The sequence below is a fragment of the Euphorbia lathyris genome, chromosome 6 (genome assembly GCF_963576675.1).
Source record: "Euphorbia lathyris chromosome 6, ddEupLath1.1, whole genome shotgun sequence".
Lineage (NCBI taxonomy): Eukaryota > Viridiplantae > Streptophyta > Magnoliopsida > Malpighiales > Euphorbiaceae > Euphorbia > Euphorbia lathyris.
The window spans coordinates 38344695-38364672 of record NC_088915.1 but is presented as its reverse complement, the minus strand read 5'-3'; the positions used below and the strand labels follow the sequence as shown (position 1 = coordinate 38364672).

Sequence of the window (19978 nt, the reverse complement as noted above, 5' to 3'; positions counted from 1 at the left end):
CACTTGCTAGAGTCTATTCTGAGGACAACAAGTTTTTGGCGCCGTTGCCGGGGATTGAAAGCAACAAAATTTACAATAAAATTTTCTGTGAAACAAGGTGTTTTTAATCTCTAAATAGTGCAGCCAGAAGGAGTTCTCTAATTGTTTATGCGCAGAGCTGGACCTCCTGTTTTTCCTATCGATCTCGAATTAGAGAGAACGTGTAGACGAAACCGAGCGGGAGCTCGACGTGCAAGACAAAGAGAAAGACAAAGAGAAAGAAGGATGGCTGGAAGGGTACCACCCGAACAACCAATCCAACCAAATCAGGAAGAAGGAGAAAACAACAACCCTCCAATTATGAGAATTAGAGATTATTCGAGACCAACCACGGAAGGACATTCGTCGTGCATCGTGTTGCCCAACGAAGGAAACAACATGTTTGAGGTGAAAGCATCTATGATACAAATGTTGCAGGCAACTGTACAATCCAGGAATTCATCACACGGTGCCACACTTTCAGATCAAACCGAGGAGTTTCCGATAATGTGATCAGGCTAAAGCTGTTCCCTTTTTCTCTCAGAGACAAAGCAAAGAACTGGTTAAAAAACTTACAGCCGGGGACAATCACCACTTGGGAAGAAATGGCCAGTTCTTTTCTGATGAAATATTTTCCACCTAGACAGGCCATTAAACTCAGAAACGAGGTATCCCATTTCGTACAAGAAGAGGATGAATCCTTAGCCGAGGCATGGGAAAGGTACAAGGAACTATTGAGAAGGGTACCCAATCATGGCATCCCCATGTGGATGCAAGTGCAAAACTTTTACAATGGAGTCACTAACATTTATAAAATCCAGATCGAATCCATTGCAAATGGTAACCCTAAAGATCTTGAACCACAAGCCTTGTATGACCTTATTGAGAGAGTAGTGAGCACGAGCTATAATTGGCACTCCTCCAGGAGTGAAGGAAAAAGAGCGGGGAACGATGATGTTGTGTCAAAACTAACCAGCCAGGTGGAACAGCTTGCGCGACAGCTCGGCAAGATAAATGTATCATCGATTCACAACGAACCCCCATTCAATGATATATATGATTTTTGTGGAGGGTGTCATTTCAACATCAACTACCTTGGAGTTAAACAAGGAAAAGGTGAACATGGAGAATGTGATTATATGGGGTATAATCAGAGAAATCCACCAAACCCCTACTCAAACACCTATAACCCGACCACAAGAAATCATCTGAATTTCGGATGGACAGGGCAGCCTAATCAACAAGAACAACCAATGTATCAGCAACAACAGGGTGGACACTACCAGAGGCAACCTCAGTAGCATTATAAACAACCTGCTCTGCCCAAGGAAGATATAGAACCAGACATGAAGACAATGATGATGCAGTTCATGAAACAAACACAAGCGTCAATTAAAAATCCGGAGACATAGGTCCATCAACTCGCTGCTTCCACATCAAAAGGAAAAGGGATAATGCCAAGTAACACAGAACCAAACCCCAAAGGAGATTTCATGGCCATCACTCTGAGATCTGGTAAGCAAACTCAACCAATCTTATCTACTAATGCAAAAGCTGAGTGTGCAGGGACCTCTCTAAATGCTGAGGGACAGAAGAAACAAGCTGTTCCAGGTTAAGAAGAACCCATCGGGGTAGAATCAACCATTGATCAAGACAAAGAGGAACAAGGAGAGAAGTACCAACCACCTCCCCCCTACATTCCACCTGTACCTTATCCGACGAGGTTGATAAACAAGAAGCTGGAAGAACAAAATTCTAAGGTGCTAGACACCTTGAGGAAGTTGCATATCAACATTCCCTTTGTGGAAGCACTCGCCCAGATGCCGTCATATTCAAAATTCTTAAAAGATATCTTGTCAAACAAGAAAAAGTTGGAAAACATCTCAATGATCCAACTAAACAGGGACTGTTCTTCAATACTCCAGAACAAGCAGCAGCTTCTGAAAAAGCTAAAAGATCCAGGGAGTTTTTCTATTCCCTGTTCAATTGGCAAGTTAAATATTGAAAATGCACTATGTGACCTAGGAGCTAGCATAAACCTTATGCCCTATTCTGTGTATGCTAAGCTAGGACTAGGGAACCAAAACCAACCAGAATGTCCATTCAGTTGGCTGACCGGTCAGTATGTTACCCTAGGGGAGTAGTGGAAGATGTGTTGGTCAAAGTAGGAAAATTCATTTTGCTAGTTGATTTCATCATAATGGACATCGATGAGGACCTACATGTTCCTATTATCCCAGGTAGACCGTTCTTAGCAACAGGTAAAGCATTGATAGATGTGGGAGAGGGACAACTATTCTTGAGAATTAATGGGGAGGAAATCATTTTCAAAATGAATGAGGCGATGAGATGAGATAACACTAGTGATAACAGGATGGCGTGTTTGTGTGGATTACCGGAAGCTAAATGAAGCCACAAGGAAGGATCACTTCCCTTTGCCCTTCATTGATCAGATGCTAGAACGGTTAGCAGGGTATGCATTTTATTGCTTCCTTGACGGATATTCAGGGTACAATCAGATTGCAATCCACAGTGAAGATCAAGAGAAGACAACTTTCACGTGTCCTTATGGGACATATGCCTACAGGCGCATGCCATTTGGTTTATGCAATGCCCCAGCCACATTTCAAAGATGCATGATGTCTATATTTCATGATATGGTGGAGCGGACTGTGTAGATCTTCATGGACGACTTCTCTGTTTATGGATACTCTTTTGGGAACTGTCTAAACAACCTCGAGGATGTGCTTGTGTGATGCAAGGAAATCCACTTAGTCTTAAATTGGGAAAAATGCCACTTCATGGTTACTGGTGGAATCGTCCTCGGGCATAAAATTTCTGAAAGGGGGATGGAAGTAGACAAAGCTAAGGTAGAAGTGATAGAGAAACTGCTTGTTCCAACTAATGTAAAGGATGTGAGAAGTTTCCTCGGACACGCCAGGTTCTACCGAAGATTCATCAAAGACTTCTCAAAGATCGTGCTACCTTTGTCAGCTTTGCTACATAAAGATGTAGAATTCTCATTTGATGCAAGCTGTCTAAAAGCTTTTGAACTGTTGAAAGGCAAGTTGATCAACTCGCCCATATTGGTAGGACCAGACTAGGAACAGCCGTTTGACTTGATGTGTGACGCTAGCGATACATGTGTGGGAGCTGTTATTGGGCAGAGGATTGAGAAGAAGTTCAGGCCTATCTATTATGCAAGCAAAACATTAACCGAGACCCAACAGAACTATACCACTAACGAAAAGGAGCTCCTTGCAGTAGTATATGCTTTCGACAAATTTCGCCCCTACTTGGTTTTGTCGAAAGTCATCGTTCACACAGACCACGCCGTGTTACACTGCTTGTTCGCGAAGAAGGATGCAAAGCCAAGATTGATACGGTGGTTACTCTTGCTTCAAGAGTTCGATCTCGAAATTAAGGATAAGAAGGGAACGGAAAATGTAGCAGCCGATCATTTGTCAAGAATTTCTCACCAAGACAGCCAGGAACAACCGGATATTTTGGAAAGTTTCCCAAACGATCGTCTATATGCCATACAGGCTGCTCCATGGTTTGCAGACATTGCTAATTATCTGGCCAGTTCACTTAAACCTCATAACATGTCCACTAACCAAAGGAGGAAGTTCTATTCAGAGATAAAATATTACTTTTGGGAGGACCCCTATCTCTTTAGGCTATGCGCCGATCAAATTATTCACAGGTGTATCTCTCACGAGGAAGGACAGGCTGCTCTGAGCCATTGTCATGACAGAGAAGCAGGAGGACACCATAGCGCCAGCAGGACTGCAGCCAAAGTACTTCAATCAGGTTTTTTCTGGCCAACACTTTTTAAAGATGCCAACTTATTTGTTCGCACTTGCAATGAGTGCCAACGAACAGGCAATATGCCAGCTAGAAATGCCATGCCCCTCAATAACATAGTTGTTTGTGAAATTTTTGATATATGGGGAATAGATTTCATGGGACCATTCCCTACATCTTTTGGGCATAAATATATCTTAGTGGCTGTTGATTATGTAAGCAAGTGGGTTGAAGCAATGGCTAGTCCCACCAATGACGCCCGTGTGGTTGTAAAATTCCTACAAAGGCTTTTTACCCGATTCGGTGTCCCACGAGCGATCATTAATGATCAAGGAACCCACTTTTGCAACGCTAAATTTGAGAAGCTGATGGGCAAGCTTGGAGTCTCTCATAGAATTGCCACACCTTACCATCCACAAACTAGTAGGTAGGTTGAGATTTCAAATCGAGAAATCAAAAGAATTTTAGAGAAAACTGTTGGCAATTCTAGGAGAGACTGGGCAAACAAGCTTGACGATGCTCTTTGGGCGTATAGGACCGCATATAAGACACCCATTGGAATGTCCCCGTTTAGATTATTGTATGGCAAGTCCTGTCATTTGCTGGTTGGAATGGAACATAGGGCCTTTTGGGCATTAACTTTCTTGAATTTTGAGCAACAGGCTGTGGGCGAACAAAGAAGACTACAACTCTGTGACATGGAAGAATTCAGGCTGTTTTCGTATGAAAACGCAGTAAATTACAAAGACAAGACCAAGATGTGGCATGATAGAAAAATCCAGATGAAGATTTTTCACGAAGAACAGAGAGTTCTTTTGTACAATTCAAGACTGAGGTTGTTCCCCGGGAAGCTGAAATCAAGATGGACGGGGCCATATCTGGTAAAGAAGGTGTTTGGCCATGGAGCAGTCGAAATTGGCAAAGAAGGTCATGAAACTTTCAAGGTGAACGGGCAAAGATTAAAACTCTGTCTCGAGAATGATCACACAAGGAAGATTGACACAGTCCACTTCCAGGATCCCCCAAGCCAATAGAAGCCAAAACAGGGTGTTCGCTACAAACACCAATTGTAGCACAAGTAACATTGCATTTAAAATAGTTTACATTTCCAGTTTTTTTCAAATACTATTTAGCATAGTTTAGTAAAGTTAAGATCAATTTTGTGTCATATGATGGTCCGTAATTTCGGTAATTCCTGTGCAAGCAAAGACATAAAACTTTCACCCTGCCTTATGGGTCCAGTTTTACATTTTTACTTGTTCGAAGTAGGAGAAATAAATAAATTTTTTTATTGAAGAGCAATCCTTGGGAAACGGGAAGCGAACTATGGACAGAAAAAGTAAATATCCAATCATCTGTCGCATGGTACTATGGATATCCTACTAATACACCCTTTCTCGGTAAGACCAAAGTGGGTAGGGGAATAGTCCATTCAAAATTAGAAAGTAACCGTTTGCCACACCAGGAGTCTCTTCGACTGGACGTGCCTTTTGCCAACCACTCGTACAGGTGGCGTTGATTGGAACGATGTCATAATGACGGTGTGGCAGCAGGCCGTTCACTCTTCTCCCTACTTAAAGTGACCGACTACATTATGGACCCTTGTTAAAATCTGTTTCACACACATCTATTTCACATTGTTCCCCATATATTTTATGTGATAGTTATCTTTGGGAAACCCTATTTAGACGCTAGCACAAGATGAGAACTCGAGGATCCGGGAAGCAGGTTAAAATCGAAGGCACAAAGAGAGACAAGGGGAAGAGCAAAATGGCAGGCACAAGCGCGGTTGCATTTGTCCCTGATAAGAAATTGGTAAAGAAGCTGCCCCAGTTCAAGGACGCTGCCATACAACAATACTATGATGATCTGGCTCAGCTCGAGTTTGGGCCGATACATACTGTGTGCTGGGAAACATTGAAAAAACTTAAGCTTGCTGAATGAGTGAGGAAACTCATGGAGGCGGGACGTTTCGAATGTTTCTTTGAGATGAAAGAACCAGCGTATAAAGAACTCACCTTGGAGTTTCTTGCAACTTTCAAACACAATCCCGAGATCACCGACCCTAATGAAGAAGGAAAATTTAGTTTCCGGCTCATGACCTACACTCAACGGCCATCCTTGAACACATTCAATAATCTCCTAGGTGCGGCGGATGACGACGACTTGGAGTCTGAAGGGTATAAAGGGGCGTTCACGGAAACCCCTTGATAACATTGTGATATTATCCCAGGGATCAAACGGGATATTCGCCTAAGAACGCCACATGTTAATCACCTAATGCCGGAATATCGCGGCGTATTGAATAAAGAGATCCGACGGGCGGATCACCAAGGTTCCACCACAAGAGATCCGCGGGTGAACCTATAAGGCGAATCTCCATAAACACTCAACTCAACTTGCACAATTTTGTAGTTAGCTCCGGGTATGAAAGTTTCATTTATCCAATTTGGTAATTCATCAGCCCATAATGGCTTTAATAGTTAGGGACAATTACATGATAATCACAAATAGATTCAACATGTTCAAGTCTCTTACGTTGGTAAAAGAAATTCTAACAATGTCAGATAAACAGTTTTTATATGAATAAACACATCCTTGTAAAAAAAGGAATGAAATAACTGTTTGAACATGACTATATATAGCCTATGTCTCAGGCTATCAAGGTACACATTCACTTACCTTTTGTCAATTCAGTTTGCTCTCTTGTTCTTCTATACTGACTTTGGCATCGGAGCTTCCCCCCGTCGAACCCAACGACGCCCCCACAGAGACGGAAGTCAATCAGAAATTCTCCACTAGTCATCAATTGATGAGCAGCCGCCAACTGGGTCTCATAGTTATTTATCCATGGGAAGCGACTCGCCAGATCCGCGGCGCTCATGCGAGAGGGAGTGGACTCCGCACGAGGTGTCTTTTTCCTAGACGCGGCAGAAGAAGAAGCCACCATCCCGGAAAATCGCCTAAAATCTATTGCCGGAACAGTACCAGTAATGGGAACGGAAATATTTTTTCTATTTGACCGAGTTCGACCACTATTTCGCGCCGAGTTACGCAACTCAGCTAAACTAGAGCTAACTGTACCTTTGGAAGAATCAGAATTTTCGGATGAGGAAGTAGTCCAGCTAACTACGATTTCAGATGAAGAGGTCAAATTAAAAAGTTCAAAGGTCGATTCGGAGGAGGACGAAGAACTCCTAAACATTCAGAAAAAAATAGAATGAAGAAGATGAACTTACATGAAAGTAAAAAGCTTCGAGAAACTCTGAAACTCTGGGAAAAATTCTGGGCAAAGAAAGCGCAAAGGGAATGAAAGAGAAGAGCAAATGAGGAAGAAAGAGAAAGGGAGAATAGAAGAAAGCGTTTTCTCTTTCCTCGAGCGACGCGCCTGCAACACGTGTCACCCATCGATTGGCATCGAACAGAGTGATCATTAATGCAGGTAATCATGATGGCGCGCGAAGAAGCTCAAAAGCCCTAAAGGACTTTAAAGGAACTTTGGGGGGGCTTCTGATAACATTGTGATATTATCCCAGGGATCAAACAGGATATTCGCCTAAGAACGCCACATGTTAATCACCTAATGCCGGAATATCGCGGCGTATTGAATAAAAAGATCCGACGGCCGGATCACCAAGGTTTCATCATATAGAAAGAGGGTTCCGACTGCCTCTTCCAAAATGATGGTGGACATTCTTGCTTACTTTGATATTACTGCCAGCCAATTACATCCAAATGGCTGGTTAGATCTTGCTTTAGATTGTTACCTAGCTTCAAACTTAGGGGTAGTGTGCACCCCTCGTATCTTTCGATCTTTTCATAAACCGTCAAAGCGAAAGTCTGAGTCTTTCCTCACTTTTGCAAAGTTTGGAGCGTATTCGCCGTTTAGCGGCAAGATGTCCAACGTCCATTGTTGGGACGAATAAATTCTTCTATGTAAAGATAAACGAGGGCGAATCTCTAGGCTTTCCATCGTTCTGGAATCCCAAACCTTTGCACATGGCGGGAGACATGCGTATATTGACAAATAGTGATGAGGTAGTAGCGGATCTCATGAAGAGTGTCAGGACGGATGCCTGGACATACGCTGACGCTTTGGACTTCATGATGAACGACATTCCCTTGATTCGCCGGGAAGGGGACCAGTTCATTTACTCAAAGTTTGCTCAATTTGATGGAGGTAACCTTGTTCTTTTCTTTGAACCTTGATTACTTTATTGTTCTCTTTGTCAGGAGTTTATCTAAGGCCAATCACACTCTTGTAGAGATGTGTAAGAAAATGGAGGAGGAGGCTCGAAAGAGAGGGCAGGCAGCGGATCCTCAAAAGGGTGCAGGGAAATGTCCTGCGGATATAATGGTCGATCCGCCTCTGAAGAAAAGGAAGCCTACAGCTGCTGGCGGACAAAAGTTTATGGCGGACGCCATGAAATCCGCAAGGCCCTTGGCGGAGAAGGAACAAGTTGTTGAAACACCTTTCCACATGATTTTGATTTGACAAAATTATTTAAGTATATGATTAAAAAATATTCTAAACACACTAAGTTTAATTGCTTTGATTTATTATACTAATGTGTTTGTTCAATGTTAAGTTACTTGTTTATAAGACACAAATATTAAAAGGCTAAAGGCCCAAAAGAAAGTCAAAGGCCCAAGTCAAAACAGATCAAGACCACTCGGCCCGTGTAAGCAAAACGCTGTCGTTGTTGATAAAACGCAGCTCAGCATAAGAAGGATCGAGAAGACCTTCCTTGACTACTTCGGAATGAAGCTGATGAGTTGAACGACAAAGAGTACAAGACAACAGCTGAGCAAGAGAAACTTCCAGACAAAGTATTTCCACTTCGGGTAAAGTTCAGAAGACACAGAAAGCTGTCTAGTTGACTTTGGCATAAAAGGAGAGACATTCTGCTGGACTGACCAAAAGCTGCTCAGAGACAGAAGATGCAAGAATCTGATTGGCCAACGGCACTGAGTAGACTGAGTGACAACGACATGAAGCCGTTTTCCCTCCAAGGGTTATTTCGAAATTCGAAATCACCGAATGCCTCAGGTGTCACTATAAATAGGCCTTTCAGTTGCTTCATTCGACGCAGATCTTCAACTAGCCATTACGCTGACCAAATTCACACTTGAAGTTCTGTGAGAAAAAGCAAAGCAAATACTTACACCAATTTCCAGATTATTGTGTAAAAGTCTAGAGTGATTCCCAATCATCTAAAGTGTCTTAGCAATTATTGTTTAGGACAATCTTATTATCAATTCTAGAAATAGAAAGGAGAGGCTGAGTACTCGGTTATAGTACTCAGCGGTAGAATAGGAGTGAGTAGAGGTATAGAGGAAGGTACTCTTGTTATACTCAGCTTCTAGTTGTAAAAGGTTTGGTGCTCTACTTTTAAAGAGCTCAGTAGAGAATTCGAAAGCTCGGAACGTGTTCCGGGGACAGGACGTAGGCATAGAGGCCGAACCTTTATAAATCTGCTGAGTAACATCTCTCTAACCTTAAACTCCTTATATATATATTGCTTGCTTAAAGATTGACTAAGTAAAGAGGTCACACTGAGTTGTGTGCATTGAGCGTCTGAGTTCAGGAATAGACTCAAGTGCTATCTCCTGACTCAAGGAAAGAAGCTGACTTAGTCACCAGTTGACTAAGCTAGTGTCTTAAGTTCACTCAGCGCGCTGTGTAAACCTTTTTCAAAAAAAGGAAGTCAGCCTCAACGTACAAAATTTTAAATAGTTCCTATCCCCCCCTTGGAACTAACTTGTTATGTTATAAGGGACCAACAAGTGGTATCAGAGCCTAAAAGCTCACTGTGCAAGGTTTAACTACCTTGAGCTGATCCCCACTATGGCTGAAAACAGCACTCGGTTTCTCCCAGGAAATCTGACAACTCAGATTCTACCTGAGGGTCTGTCCATAACTCGGCCTCCCCTATTCTTCGGGTCTAACTATACCTTCTGGGAGAATAGGATGAAAATTTTCATTCAGGCTACAAATATGAGTGCATGGCTATCTATAGTCCAAGGCCCATTTGTTCCTATTGAAACTGTTGATGGCCAAACGGTTGTCAAATCTGAGACCAGATGGACAGAGGATGATCTCAAGAAGCTACAAAATCATGCTTCGGCTATAAACATGCTTCACTGTGCGCTAGATGCTGCAGAATACAACAAGATTTCAGGTTGTGAGTCAGCACATGAGATCTGGAAGAAGCTGGAGGTCACCCACGAAGGAACCAACAAGGTGAAAGAATCCAAGGTGAACCAGCATATGAGATTGTACGAGCTGTTCGAAATGAAGGATGATGAAAGGATCTCAGACATGTATGCAAGATTCACAAACATCATCAACGAGCTCAAGAGAGTTGGGAAGATCTTCACTGAGGAAGAACAAGTCAAGAAGATTCTTAGGAGTCTTCCTAAAAGCTGGCAAGCAAAGAAGACTGCTGTTGAAGAAGCTTAAGACTTAACCACCTATAAGTATGATGAACTCATCGGCTCACTGCTGACCAATGAAATCTCGATGAAGAATTTCGAGGTGAAGGAAAAGTCTGAAGACAAGAAGCAAAAGTCTCTTATCATGAAAGCTGACTCCACTGATGGGAGCTCAACAGACAATGAAGAGATGGCTATGTTTATCAGAAAAATGAAAAGGCTGTTCAAAAAGAATGACAAATATTCTAAGAAGCCTTATAAGAAGTTTGATAAGTACAAAGCTGACTCCAGCGACAGCAAGTACAAGAAGGACAGCTCAAAGCCCATTACATGCTTTGAATGTCATCAAACTAGCCATATCAAGTCAAGCTGTCCCTCGCTGAGGAAAGAAAGAAAGAACGACAAGAAGGCAATGGTGGCAACCTAGAGTGATAGTGATGATTCATCATCATCTGAAGCTGATGCCACTGAGTCAGCAAAGATTTGTTTCATGGCTGACGAACTTACTGAGCCATGTGTTTCTGAGCTTGTTGACCCCTCCATTGCATCTGATGATGAGGAACATTCAACTGAGGTAATATCACTACCCTTGCTCAGAAATGAAATGGTTAGTGCCCTGAGTGACCTCTAGACACTTGTCAAAAAGTGTAATAAAAAGGTTAGAGCACTCAGCAGGCGATGTGACGAGGTTGAGGAGGTCAAACTGAGTGACCTTCGATATCTTCTTCAGGACAACTCAGATTTGCATAGTAACATTGGAATTATGCAAAAGTTTGTCTCTGAGGTCCAATCAGATTCTAAGAAACTGAGAAAGGACGTCACATCTATTCAGAACCAACTAAAGGTTCCAAACAAAAGAAATATTCCTCTGAATACTCAGTACCGAAGTACTGGTCAGCAGAGATGGAATCCTCAGCGGAATGTCCAGTGTGACTTCTGTGGGAAGAAAGGACACACCACAAAGGTGTGCTGGCACGCTCAGCACTGGGGTGCTGACTAGTCAGTGAGACATCCTAAACGGAAGGTCAGCTGTGACTTCTGTGGAAAGAATGGCCATACTATCCAAGTATGTCGCCATAAAATAAAATATGATGCTTTACCTGTTGAACCTAACAAGCCAGGACCCAAAAAGAATTGGGTACCTAAAAGTAACTAGTTACATTGTAGGTAAGCCTGAGGTGCGCTGAGAAGTAAAAAATGTGGTATATTGACAGCGCATGCTCGAGGCATATGACTGGTGATGAAACTCAGTTCATCACATTTGAGCGTAAACGAGGAGGAAGCGTAAGTTTTGGAGACAACAAAAAGGGTAAGATAGTAGGGTCAGGAACCGTTGGAGGTAATCCTACTATTGAGTCTGTCTCCCTAGTCAGCGGACTCAAATATAACTTACTCAGCGTAGCTCAACTATGTGACAATGGGAGAAAAGTTATATTTGATGACACTGGATGTAAAATATTCGAGGGTAAAACAAATGAGTTAATTTTAACTGCCCCTCGTATTGATAATGTCTTCATGCTGAACTTAGAGAAAAAGTTTTCAAAAACTGTATGCTTAGTTTCAAAGGAAGAAAATTTCTGGCTATGGCACAGGAGACTTGGTCATGTAAGCATGGACCTCCTGGCCAAATTAGCAAGAAAGCAATTGGTTGAGGGACTGCCAGAACTTAAATTTGAAAAAGATCAATTATGCCACGCTTGCCAAGCTGGAAAACAAACCAAACAATCTTTTCATAGTAAAAACATTGTCTCAACTAAGCGTCCATTAGAGTTACTACACTTGGATCTCTTCGGTCCAGTCCAGCCGCTGAGCTTGGGTGGAAGAAGATTTTCCTTGGTCATTGTAGATGACTTTTCTCGGTACACTTGGATCATCTTGCTGAGTAGCAAGGATGAGACCTTTGAGACATTTTCAAATTTGGTAAGAAATCTTGAAAATGACAAAGACCTAAAATTGGCTCACATCCGAAGTGATAATGGTGGAGAATTCAAGAACCAACAGTTTGTTGAATTCTGTGAAACCAACGGCATTGACCATAATTTTTCTGCTCCTAGAACGCCTCAACAAAATGGGGTTGTTGAAAGGAAGAACAGAACCTTGGTTGAAATAGCCAGGACAATGCTGAGTGAGCATAGGCTTCCAAAGTACTTTTGGGGAGAAGCTGTCAACACAGCGTGCTATATTCTTAATAGGGCTCTTGTTAGACCTATACTAAAGAAAACTCCTTACGAACTTTGGAAAGGACGAAAGCCCAATATTGGATACTTTCGTGCCTTTGGCTATAAATGTTTTATTTTGAATACCAAAGATAGCTTAGCTAAGTTTGACTCAAAAGCTGATGAAGCTATCTTTTTAGGCTACTCAACAAACAGCAAAGCATACAGAGTTTTCAATAAACGAACTCAAGTTTTAGAAGAGTCAGTACATGTAGAGTTCGACGAAACTAACCATGCAGGTAGATACCAGCCGCTGACCGAGGATGATCCACACTCAGCACCCGCTGACCAAGAAACAGCTATTGAGTTGTTTCCTCAAGGGCTGACCAAAGGTAAAGGTAAAGGTGAAACTCAAATTACCTTCACTGACCAATCTACATCTGCAGAGATTGTTGAAACATAGCCAGCGCAAGACATCAATCTACCAAAGGAGATTAGAATACCAAGAGGCCACTCAGAAAGTGCTATTCTTGATGCCGCTGAGAATACCCTGATGACAAGAAATCAACTTAGGAGATACCTCAGCAACATATCATTCGTCTCAATCCAGGAACCAAAGAATTTCGCTGAAGCTGAGTATGATGAATTCTGGATTAATGCAATGCAAGAAGAACTTGATCAGTTCAGACGAAATGAAGTATGGGATCTAGTGCCAAAACCAAGAAGCCAGAAGACCATAGGAAACAAGCTGGATGAACAAGGGAACGTGGTCAGAAACAAAGCAAGACTTGTAGCTCAGGGTTACAGTCAGCAAGAAGGTATTGACTACGGTGAGACCTTTGCCCCAGTGGCAAGGCTAGAGGCTATTAGAATTTTATGTGCATATGCATCTTATATGAACTTTAAATTATTTCAAATGGATGTTAAGAGTGCATTTCTTAATGGAGTTGTAAACGAGGAAGTCTATGTTAATCAACCTCCAGGGTTTGAGGACCCTAAGTTCCCAAACCACGTTTATAAACTCAAAAAGGCTCTGTACGGCCTCAAGCAAGCACCACGTGCTTGGTATGAGAGGTTGACCAGTTTCCTGCTGACTAGAAATTACGTCAGAGGCAAAGCTGATACAACCTTATTCATTAAGAGGAAGGGTAAAGATACCCTGTTGGCTCAGATTTATGTGGATGATATCATTTTTGGTGCCACTAACGAGTCAATGTGCAAGGAATTTAGCAAGCAAATGCAGACTGAGTTTGAAATGTCAATGATGGCAGAACTCAACTTCTTCCTTGGACTTCAAATCAAACAAGGAAAGAATGGCATCTTCATAAGTCAAGCTAAATATGCCAAGGAGATAATGAAGAAATATGATCTTGAAAACTGCAAGCCAATATCTACTCCTATGGGCACTGGCACTGTCCTATGTGCTGACGAGAATGGTAAGTCGGTAGACAGCAAATTGTATCGAGGTATGATAGGCTCTCTACTTTACTTAACAGCAAGTAGACCGGACATTCAGTTCTCAGTATGCTACTGTGCTTGATATCAATCTAACCCTAAGGAATCTCATTACATAGCTGTAAAAAGAATCCTTAGATACTTGCAAAGCTCAGTGAACACAGGTTTATGGTATCCCAACACGCATGATTTCACACTCGTTGGATACACTGACGCTGACTATGGACGAGACAAGCTTGAACGAAAAAGCACATCTGGAGGATGCCACTTCCTAGGGAGCTGTCTTGTATCCTGGTTCAGCAGGAAGCAGGCGTCAGTAGCCTTGTCTACCACTGAAGCTGAGTACATTGCTGCTGGAAGCTGTGTTGCTCAAGTCCTATGGATTAAGCACCAGCTTGAAGACTATGGTGTTCAAACAAAGACAATTGAGGTCAAATTTGACAACAAAAGTGCAATTGATCTATCAAAGAACCCAATTCAGCACAGTAGGATGAAGCATGTCAACATCAGACATCACTTCATTAGAGACCATGTACTCAAGGGTGAGATCAAGCTGACCTATGTTCCAACAGATGAGCAGCTTGCGGATATCTTCACAAAGCCACTGGCTCGTGAGTAGTTCAGCATACTGAGAGAAGCCATTGGTATGTTCAATCCTCTTCAGTAAATTCCAGTTCTAAATATAAATTCATGCTGAGTGAATTACCATGCTGAATGATCTATGCTATTATTTGCTGAGTGAATAGATGTATGCTGAGTGTTTAATGCTAAATGAATGAATATCACATACTGAGCAAATATGCACACTGAGTAGTTATCTCAAACTGAGCAACCAATTACTTAAACCATCCGTTTGTATAAAACTGACTACTCAGAATATAGAACGATTAGGATTCTCACACTGAGTAAATTGATCCGTTGCATTGAATGCAAAAGCACGCATATAGCCACCTAGGATGACGTATGCGCCGAATGTGTCATAAATGCCAGGATTCTTATCGGTTGAATATCCCAAGGGCAAAACTGACACATGGATTCGATAAGATCCATCTCTCACCTCTATAAATAGTGGGCAAATCCCCACCTTTACTTCTTTACGCTTATAGAATTCTCTGCCATTAACACTTTCTCTCTCAAAATCTTCAAATCCTTCAAACTTCTCTGCGAAAATGACGAACGTCTCTGTAAACATCTCCGATGCCGGTCACCAACCTGCTGGAAACCCTAAGTCTCCTACCCAGCATGATCAAACCAAATCTACCACACCGAGCAAGAAAACCCAAACTGAGCAAGGTACCTCCTCCAAGGGAAAGAAACCTAAGCAACGAACATATACCAGGGTCTATGAAAACGTCAGGGAATACAAGATTGACAACTCAAGGTGGTTCTCGAAAGAATTTTTGGAAAGAGAGCAACCATTCTGTGAGTGGATTTCGAAGAATGGCTGGACCGAGCTGTTCTCAATAAGCTACAATACCTACCCTGACTTGGTAAGGGAGTTCTACCATAACCTGCGTGTCGCTGATGACAACCAGGACCACTTAGTCACCAAGGTGAAGGACAAAACCATCTTCATCAATCCCACCTACCTAGCCAGCCTTCTGAAACTCAAGAATGAAGGAGCCATTCTTAGGAAGTCTGGAGATTAGGACATCACTGGGTATTCCACTACGTTCTGCAAACCTACTAGCCATGCTGGAGAAATCTCCAGTACTTCAATGGGCCAACACCAAAAGATGTCACACTACCTGCTGACTAATTACATCTACCCGAAGATAAATTGCACCAGCTCAGCAACAAACTTTGAGCAATGCTTCATATGGCATATGCTGACATACAAGCCCATCAACATGCCAGTATTCTTGATTGTCGGCTTTCAAAGGAGCACTGGCACTCTAAGGCTGGGTTCACTCATCACCAAAATCCTCCTGGACCATCGAGTGGACCTAACGCAGGAAACCAAAGCCAAAGGATTAGAGATAACTGTTTCTGCTCTATTTGCTTTGAAATTTGATCAGCTAATTAAGAAAGCAAAAGGTGCTGCTGATCAGACCGCTGAGGGAACAGTGGTTAATAAGAGCAAAAGAACTAAGGCCCCCGCTCACATGAAGAGGAAAGCTGTGCACAGCACCTCTAAGGGAGCTGTTCCTCCTCCAAAGAAACTGAGGGTTGTATCCAAAGGAATAGCTGCTCAGCCTCAGCAAGGTCAAGCTGAGCCCAAGTCAGCTAAGAAAAGACCTAGGCAAGATGTGCCTGAGGCAGAAGAAAGAGAAGACGCTGATGAGGAATCACTGAGTAAGAAACAGAAGAACTCTTCGGAGTTAAGACCAATTGATGCTCTACCTACTACCTTCTTCGTACCCATCAACTCTCATTATGCCCAGAGTCAAGGCGTTGACCCTGAGGAACAGAACGATGAAGTTGAATTGGATGATCAGTTTATTGAACAGCTAGAAGAAGAATTAGAGGACGAAGAGCAGGATGATGAGCAAGAACAAAGTGGTCAGGATGACACTGAGTCAGACTGTGAAGAGGAAGATGCTGAGCCAACTAACACTGAGTTGGCTGCAGAAGAAGAAGCTGAGCACACAGAACAACACAATACTGATCAGGGAGAACCTTCTCCATCTCATTCCATTCACGCTGATCCCACTCCTCTAAGGACTCAGGGAAAAAGAAGAAGACTTGTAAAGGGAAATCAGACTATAGTCTTGGACTTTACTGACAACCAACCAAACCAACCTAAGCTGACCCCTGATCCTTCACGTATCAAGCTTAAGTTCTTCAGAAAATCTTCTACTTCTCTACCAGAGCAAACCGAAAAGCAAGCCTCTGTTTCTCTTCCACAAGAACAAGTCGACTTAAATGCTTCTGAAAAACCAACCAACACCGAGCAAATTCTCGATGCCACTGCTGAACCTAGTCCTCCACCGACTACGGGAATTCCTGCTCCAGGTAGTACTGGACTTATGCCAACTTCACCAACAAGTCAGCTTCAGCCTGACTCTGAACCCATCATCAACTCTGCTGGTCAATCACTTTCCAAATCAACTCTGCAGGTTGACACACCAAGACCAGTCACTAAACCCGCTGGCACTTCAAATGTTGAATTAAACCTAACACCTCCACCAACTGGTGAAACTGATGAAAGATCATTCAACTATCTCACTGCCACTGAGTCTGGTAGAAGGATCATCAACTCGGCACAGGCCTTGATCCAAGACCTTCATCATACCTCAGAAACTACTGCTGGATCTGCCAATAATGAGTCCCCTCAGCTCTCACAAGTCACTCAACTTCTCAACGAGGTCCGAGGTCTAAAAGATCTGCTGAGTGTCATAACCAATATCCAAGCTCAACAACCAAGGTAGGAGTCCATAACAAAGTTGGCTGAACTCCAGCTGACCATGGTTCAACATATCAACTCCCTTCAGGGACAATTCCAAACCTTGTCAGCTGCGAACTCCGGGTATGCAACTTCTGCCGAAGTTCAGCAACTATTCACCTAGCTTAAGACTGAACAAGGAAAGACCAATCATCAGTTTTCCTCTTACTCTCAATGCTCAGTTGAGCAGATCGGCGAAGCTATTCGCTTGCTGAATCTAAACAAGGAAGAGATGGAAACTGACCAACTAAAGCAGAATGAAATTCTCCAGTACTCACAACGTACCTTCACCCATATACATCATTCCAACGTCCAGCGTCAATACTATGACACAACATTGCTGAGAATGTTTCATCAAGCATTTGTTGTGCTAACGGACACCATCACTTGGGTAGGCAAATCATAAGAATATGTGCTGAGCATGCTCAGCTCATCCAACATTGAGGTTGATAAAGATGTACTGGAAGAGGGTGTTATTATTTTTTATGGCATAAATGCAAGCACCCTCAAGCTTAAAAACATGTCAGCTAAAATTACTGAAGCTGTCCAAACAAGCTCCTTTAGGCCTCCTCCTCCTCCCGATGCTGCCAAAACGGGGGAGAAAGAACAAGCTAGAAGAACTCAGCAAAAGCTTAAGGGCAAAAAGAAATAGAACTAGCTAGCTCAACTTCTTAGTTTTATCTTCTATGTTTATTTTGCTTATGTATGCTGACTACTTTAACTTAATACAATGCATTCATTATATTATTCAACTTGATTACAATCTTATGTGATGCTGAGTTATTATGTTTTATGTTTCGCATCTTCAAATACATCAACTATTTATCACTTACAATACTTGTTGATTGTATGCTGTTAACACTGTCTTGCATGCTATAAAACACTGTCTTATAAGACTCATTGAACAACAATATACTCAGCGTTCTCTGATAGCTAAATCTTCCGCTTAAAACTGAGTTAATAGAATATGTTCCATAAGCTGACCTTTATCTAAAAAACTGACCTAGGGCTTACTCAATTAAACCTTAAAATGTTTAGAGTAAAACTGAGTCAGTAGCTCAACCCTTACGGGGGAGTTTATTAAGTTATAAAAGGTCAACTATCATGGGGGAGCTCAACACTGAGTTCTTCACTGAATAGTTTTTCCAACATCAAAATGGGGGAGTTTGTTGAAACACCTTTCCACATGATTTTGATTTGACAAAATTATTTAAGTATATGATTAAAAAATATTCTAAACACACTAAGTTTAATTGCTTTGATTTATTATACTAATGTGTTTGTTCAATGTTAAGTTACTTGTTTATAAGACACAAATATTAAAAGGCTAAAGGCCCAAAAGAAAGTCAAAGGCCCAAGTCAAAACAGATCAAGACCACTCGGCCCGTGTAAGCAAAACGCTGTCGTTGTTGATAAAACGCAGCTCGGCATAAGAAGGATCGAGAAGACCTTCCTTGACTACTTCGGAACGAAGCTGCTGAGTTGAACGACAAAGAGTACAAGACAGCAGCTGAGCAAGAGAAACTTCCAGACAAAGTATTTCCACTTCGGGTAAAGTTCAGAAGACACAGAAAGCTGTCTAGTTGACTTTGGCATAAAAGGAGAGACATTCTGCTGGACTGACCAAAAGCTGCTCAGAGACAGAAGATGCAAGAATCTGATTGGCCAATGGCACTGAGTAGACTGAGTGACAACGACATGAAGCCGTTTTCCCTCCAAGGGTTATTTCGAAATTCGAAATCACCGAATGCCTCAGGTGTCACTATAAATAGGCCTTTCAGTTACTTCATTCGACGCAGATCTTCAACTAGCCATTACACTGACCAAATTCACACTTGAAGTTCTGTGAGAAAAAGCAAAGCAAATACTTACACCAATTTCCAGATTATTGTGTAAAAGTCTAGAGTGATTCCCAATCATCTAAAGTGTCTTAGCAATTGTTGTTTAGGACAATCTTATTATCAATTCTAGAAATAGAAAGGAGAGGCTGAGTACTTGGTTATAGTACTCAGCGGTAGAATAGGAGTGAGTAGAGGTATAGAGGAAGGTACTCTTATTATACTCAGCTTCTAGTTGTAAAAGGTTTGGTGCTCTACCTTTAAAGAGCTCAGTAGAGAATTCGAAAGCTCGGAACGTGTTCCGGGGACAGGACGTAGGCATAGAGGCCGAACCTGGATAAATCTACTGAGTAACATCTCTCTAACCTTAAACTCCTTATATATATATATATTGCTTGCTTAAAAACTGACTAAGTAAAGAGGTCACGCTGAGTTGTGTGCATTGAGCATCTGAGTTCAGGAATAGACTCAAGTGCTATCTCCTGACTCAAGGAAAGAAGCTAACTTAGTCACCAGTTGACTAAGCTAGTGTCTTAAGTTCACTCAGTGCGCTGTGTAAACCTTTTTAAAAAAAAAGGAAGTCAGCCTCAACGTACAAAATTTTAAATAGTTCCTATCCCCCCCCCCTTGGAACTAACTTGTTACGTTATAAGGGACCAACACAAGTAAGATGTTTTACCTTTTCTTCTTGCTATATTTTTGGATTTGAGTCCTGACTTTCCCATCTTTGTGCAGATGGCGAAGCCTGACCTGGGCGGTTACTGGTCCGCCAAACATGGTATCCAGGGATCTTTGGAGGATGAGTCTGTCATTAATGACCTGGACGAGGCTCTTGGTCAGTTGGGCGAGGTGCAGAAGAACCAAAATCAGATTCCAGGATCAGC

At 42.2% G+C, this 19978-nt stretch overlaps 1 non-coding gene across 1 annotated transcript; it reads right to left on the bottom strand.

The window, feature by feature from the left end:
* Positions 1-671: 671 nt before the first annotated feature.
* On the bottom strand, positions 672-778 carry LOC136234300 (small nucleolar RNA R71). The gene has a single exon (XR_010691190.1). It is a non-coding gene; the product is annotated as a small nucleolar RNA R71 (small nucleolar RNA).
* Positions 779-19978: the final 19200 nt, after the last annotated feature.